Below are 6,403 nucleotides of genomic sequence, written 5' to 3'. Positions count from 1 at the left end.
CGTCTCTGTGCTCCTGCTCCCCATGTCTATGCCCGTGCTGTAGATGTGGCACAGAATCTGATGGGTTGGATACAGTAGTTGCACCTCTGTGATTCTACAGTTATAGATTTTGTAACTCTAATAAATACACTTTCTTCTTACTACACTTCACTATAACTGCACAAACTCTTGAGTTTTTACACCTTAGTTGTTTTTATCTCCTCCATTTGTGGGGTCGGACCAAGGGCATAATTCAGACCTGATCGCTAGCAGGTGATTTTTGCAGTCCTGCGATGAGATAGTCGCCGCCTACAGGGGGAGTGTATTTTAGTTGTGCAGGTGTGCGAACGCATGTGTAGCAGAGCTGTACTAACAGATTTTGTGCAGTCTCTCCGCAGCCCAGGACTTACTCAGCCGCTGCGATCACTTCAGCCTGTCCGGGACCGGAATTGACGTCAGGAACCCTCCCTGTAAACGCATAGACACGCCTGCATTTTTCCAAACACTATATATATATACTGGCGCCGGCTTTTGATCCAATAAGGGGCAATACCAAATCATAAAATGATCAACAGTTTATTAGATACATAATAAAAATTATAAGCTGAAAAATTTAAAATTGGTGAAATAACAGTTCTCTGTCTGAATTAGGTTGTCACAGTTCTCTCTCTTTACTGTATAGATAACAGAGAAATATTTGTAAATGACCACTTCGTTCTCTCTCAGATTGACATTCGCAAATCTGGTTAGGGCTCATTTCTCATCATAGTCATTGGTTAATTTAAAGTGCAGTGTGTTTACCCAGTCCTTGCAGTTGTAGTCCCCAAGGATCCCAATTGCAGCTGTGGATCCAAATGGCAGTAGGGGATGGTTCCGGGTTCCCAGACTGAAACACTTATAAAGGTCCAATGGAGGCACAAGAGTCCAATTAATACCAGTCGAAGCAGAGGTGGAGATCGTGCTGGTGGTCAGAGATTATATGAAACTCAACGCGTTTCGCTGGACTAATAGACTGCCAGCTTCCTCAGGAGCATGCTTTGGTATTGTCCCTTATTGGATCAAAAGCCGGCGCAAGTATATATATATATATATATATATTATTTTTACTCTGTGGTATTACACATTAGGGGCTGACCCCCCCTATTCTGGCTGCCGTTAACAGCGCACTCACCATTTTATATTTTTCCAAACACTCCCTGTCAATCTCCTTGCGAGCGCCCGTGTGGACGGATACGTCGCAAAAACGTCGCAAAAACGCACAGCAGCAATCAGTTCTGAATTAGGCCTCAGGTTCTGTAAAGGATTGTAATTGAGAATACGGAATTGGCATTCTCTATAAAATCTGCTCTTACATTTGGCACCTTGGGAAATCTGAAGTGGCATTTATTGATTGCACAAAGCTTTTACCACGTCTATAATATAAAACCGTTTTCATTCCTGATCAGCTTCCATTAATCACTCTGCTTAAATGGAAAACTCACATGCCAGTTAATTATCTCTCGCTGTATAAACATTGGATCAGAATCACTGAGCCTCATCACTGCCGAAGGAAACGCAATCTAGCTTATTGCAGGGCTGGCTGACATTCCCCATGAGCTGGCATTTAGCTAACGAGGCTCCGGAAAAGCTGACTCGTGTAATTTTATTGTCCGGTATTAACCCTAGAAGAAATGTGGACCTTAGCTGCAACTATGACCGTATGTACACAGATGGCCAAAGTACTGCGCATACATCCGAGCCGCACTCTGCATGCTTCCTCAATGGATACCGCACGGAGACGCAAAATCATTTTGGATGCAGGTGGAGTGGATTTTAGTGAGCATTCCTGGGAGGTAACAGGAGGGGGTGGTTGGGCAGACGTGCATGTCACTGACAGTGGCTGTGTCTAAAGATGCAGAACCGCGCACACAATACGCCATAGTCAGGCGCAGGAACTGAAGTTGCACGCAGACAAATCTGAACCGCCGCAGCACACTGAAAGTGGGCGGCTCACTATTCACAACATGTATTACCAGCCGCGTCCGCCTGCGGGAACCAGGCCCTCAGTGCTGAAGCGGCACTCTTGCTGTAGTCTGTGGCATTCCTGCAAAGTAGTGGTATAGCAGCAACGTTTAGGGTAGGGGCAAAAAATAAGATTTTACTTACCGGTAAATCTATTTCTCGTAGTCCGTAGTGGATGCTGGGGACTCCGTAAGGACCATGTGGAATAGACGGGCTCCGCAGGAGACAGGGCACTTTAAGAAAGAATTTGGATACTGGTGTGCTCTGGCTCCTCCCTCTATATCCCTCCTCCAGACCTCAGTTAGAGAAACTGTGCCCGGAAGAGCTGACAGTACAAGGAAAGGATTTTGGAATCCAGGGCAAGACTCATACCAGTCACACCAATCACACCGTATAACTTGTGATAAACTTACCTAGTTAACAGTATGAACAACAACGGAGCATCAGATCAACCCTGATGCAACCACAACATAACCCTTATTTAAGCAATAACTATATACAAGTATTGCAGAAGAAGTCCGCACTTGGGACGGGCGCCCAGCATCCACTACGGACTACGAGAAATAGATTTACCGGTAAGTAAAATCTTATTTTCTCTAACATCCTAGTGGATGCTGGGGACTCCGTAAGGACCATGGGGATTATACCAAAGCTCCCAAACGGGCGGGAGAGTGCGGATGACTCTGCAGCACCGAATGAGCAAACACAAGGTCCTCCTCAGCCAGGGTATCAAACTTGTAAAACGTTGCAAAAGTGTTTGAACCTGACCAAGCAGCTGCTCAACAAAGCTGTAAAGCCGAGACCCCTCGGGCAGCCGCCCAAGAAGAGCCCACCTTCCTTGTGGAGTGGGCTTTTACTGATTTTGGAAGCGGCAATCAAGCCGCAGAATGAGCCTGCTGAATCGTGTTACAGATCCAGCGAGCAATAGTTTGCTTTGAAGCAGGAGCACCCAGCTTGTTGGATGCATACAGGATAAACAGCGACTCAGTTTTCCTGACTCTAGCCGTTCTGGCTACATAAACCTTCAAAGCCCTGACCACATCCAGCAACTCGGAATCCTCCAAGTCACGAGTAGCCGCAGGCACCACAATAGGTTGGTTCATATGAAAAGATGACACCACTTTTGGCAGAAATTGTGGACGGGTCCGCAATTCTGCCCTGTCCATATGGAAAACCAGATAGGGGCTTTTATGTGACAAAGCCGCTAATTCTGACACATGCCTAGCTGAAGCCAAGGCTAATAGCATGACCACCTTCCACGTGAGCAATTTTAACTCCACGGTTTTGAGTGGCTCAAACCAGTGTGACTTCAGGAAATTCAACACCACGTTAGGATCCCAAGGTGCCACTGGAGGCACAAAAGGGGGCTGAATATGCTGCACTCCTTTCTTTTTCATCCACTAGGGGTCACTGGAGTACTCTTGGGATATGGACGGCTTCCACAGGAAGTAGGCACTGAATAAATTAATTTTGGGACTATACCTCCCCTCCATATCCCTGAGTACCTCAGTGTTTTTTCTGTGCTCGACACAGTTAGTAGGCTTGTGGCTTTGCTGCCACAGAGGTCCACATTTCATTGGATTTTCAACATCCCTTCCCCCCCTTCCAATAGGCGTGGGTCCGGGATAAGTGAAGGCTGCTTTAGCAGCTGTGGGTGTCGGACCTCTCTAAAAAGAGCTCCCTCACTACCACCTGCAGGACTAAAACCTGCAGTAAAGGCTGGACGGAACTTACAGAGAAGGCCCGTCATAGCCCTCACCACAGGGTCCAGGTATGTTGAACGGGGCGGTCAGCTCACGCTGCCGCCCCACTGTGTGGGACACTGTGTGTGTGTGTGTGTGTGTGTGTGTGTGGCCCAGGCCCTCGATGCCGCTTCGGGCTCCCTCTCCACCATAGCCCGGCTCCGTGTATAGAGAACGGTATACGGAGCATGGGGGGGACACACAAATGAGAGTCAAAAGGCAGGTTTCTTAGCCTAGTGAGTAACCTTGCTGTCACAGTGATGTTCCCTGCACATAGAAATGTCAGGGTCACTGGATAAAATCTCATGATTAAACTCTTATTGATAAGGGAATACAGCAGAGCTGCATATGTTTTACAAAAAGCTATGAAGTCTTTGTTAAAGCAAGATTAACCATGTTTCCTGTTGTATTTCCAGAATTTCCTGTGTTACATCTCTCCTCCATTGAAGGCGCAGGGGTGTTAAGGGGAATTTGGGAGCAGGCATATGGCTGGCGTGCACTGCACTTGGCCAGATATAATAGAGACACCTTAGTGCTATTTACTGAGTCGTGCAAGTTGTCGGTCTTTGTTTTGTTTTGGTTGTATTGTCTGTCTGCATGAGTAAGACACCAGCAATTACTAATAAGCAGTTTCCCTGCCATGTCTAAAACATGGATATACATAATTATTTATATCATAACTGTTTATAATGATATTATCCTAAAGACTGCAAATAAGATATGTTATAACAATTGTAAAGCACATGGTGCTTATAAAACAGTATCTGTGGAGCCGTGTGAGTTCACTCACCTGCAGCAGCTTTGGCTTAAATCACTTGGCCACACACTGGATACGCCCAATCTCATCTGATTTTGGAAGCTAAGCAGTGTTGGGCCTGATTAGCCACCTGGGAGTACAAGGTGCTGTAGGTATTTTTTAATCTACAGCCACACCACACTGGATACGCCCAAACTCCTCTGAGCTTGGAAGCTAAGCAGGGTTGCATACTGTTTTACCATCTGGGAAACTGGTGATCCAACTAGATTGCATACTAATACATGCTAGTTTAAACTGTTAAAAATAGCTCAGTTTGGGCTTACACTATCAATATAAACCTACTATAGGTTTTACAGTCAGGATAGCTCTCCAGAGCGCGCTCCCGGCGCCGGCCACTAGAAGGGCCCATTAACTAAGCTGTGGTCAAGCAGCAGTCATCTCAGGTTTTAAGCCTGTGAGAGGTCACATTTAGTTCAGACTTGTAAAAATGTGTTATACCTGTGTATCAGGATATGTGTATAGGGGATCTACAGCCACACCACACTGGATACGCCCAATCTCAACTGATTTTGGAAGCTAAGCAGTGTTGGGCCTGGTTAGTACTTAGATGGGAGACCACCTGGGAATACAAGGTGCTGTAGATACTATGTATGTGTGTATATATATATATATATATATATATATATATATATTTATTAAAGTCTGAACATGTGTGAATATACATTGTTGTATATATGTATATATAATATGCTGACATTAAAAGTCTATTTTGCAGTAAGCAAGAATAATTGATCAGCACTCAGTGCTTACTAACACTATCTGTTGAGCACTGCAAACATGGCCACACCACAGCAGCTTTGCTTATTGTTTTTACAGGTGGCTCTGTAGCCAAGTGGTTAGGCTTTCCGGCCACAGTGAACATTGTGTTTGCATGAACACTGGTTCAGATCCTGGTTTAACAGGTGTTTAAAAAAAAAAAAAAAAAAAAAAAAAAGGACAATTTTTTTCTTTTAATGTTACTTCCTGGTTCTTTCTCGGAAGTTGCTGCCCTACAACACTTAGACTCTGGAGGAGCGGGGTGGTGTTAGGAGTTTAATTTATTAATTGTTTTTGTACAGCATGACTCTACAGGAAGATTCACTATTGCTGGTAACCACATGCACGGTAATGCAGGTTTATACACACGTTATTTCCGTGGTGTACTTACTGGTTGGAGTACATGATCTCTTGCACTTACATGTGCAGCAGAGTACTGCAATGGATGCATGCTGGGCCCATAACCCAGAGGTAGGCAGATTGAAACTATCCTCTGCTATATGCATTTATGCATAATCAAACAAGCAGCTTCGCTGCAAAGTCGGTCACACAGTGTGTCGGACAAATACGAATCTGGGCCAGTGGCGCAATGTATATCGCATCTGACTATGCATAACAAGATTGTAGGTTCGTCTCCTACCTGGCTCGTTTAAATTGCCGTGATCGTATAGTGGTTAGTACTCTGCGTAAAGACTGCACAGACAGTTTCAGTTAGATTGTTGCGGTCGTTTGCCGCCAGCCCTCATAGCACCAGGCCAGTACGTCAGGTTCTCAGCGAAGGCTGAACAATTTCCAATCAGAGACAATTGCATTTATGGGGTGTTTTACTACATATCGGAGTATACCCTTCACAGCAGTAGGGCTGTTGCTTCGCCCTGCTTTGGTAAGGGTTTGAGGTAACAAGGCTGTAGTGGCAGGGCATTCCAGTTCAGGTTTGCCCTAAATAAAGACCACCTTACACTTCTTGCTGCCTACAGCTTCTTTGGACGTTGGCAGTTGGTTCTTGCGTTTCTAGCTTCGCTAGTAGCGCATAACGTCCACTTTGGCTACGTTCCTAACAGGCGGAGTCGGATTCCAAACGAGATAGATCGCAGACCAAGTGGGGAGG

General features: G+C 45.4%; 1 non-coding gene across 1 annotated transcript; it reads left to right on the top strand.

The window, feature by feature from the left end:
- Positions 1-5,004: 5,004 nt before the first annotated feature.
- LOC134938105 (5S ribosomal RNA) lies at positions 5,005-5,123 on the top strand. The gene has a single exon (XR_010180754.1). It is a non-coding gene; the product is annotated as a 5S ribosomal RNA (ribosomal RNA).
- The last annotated feature ends 1,280 nt before the right edge of the window (positions 5,124-6,403 follow it).

This window comes from Pseudophryne corroboree, chromosome 1, assembly GCF_028390025.1.
Source record: "Pseudophryne corroboree isolate aPseCor3 chromosome 1, aPseCor3.hap2, whole genome shotgun sequence".
Lineage (NCBI taxonomy): Eukaryota > Metazoa > Chordata > Amphibia > Anura > Myobatrachidae > Pseudophryne > Pseudophryne corroboree.
Note: the sequence above shows the minus strand (reverse complement) of the source record. Positions and strands in the feature narration are given on the sequence as shown.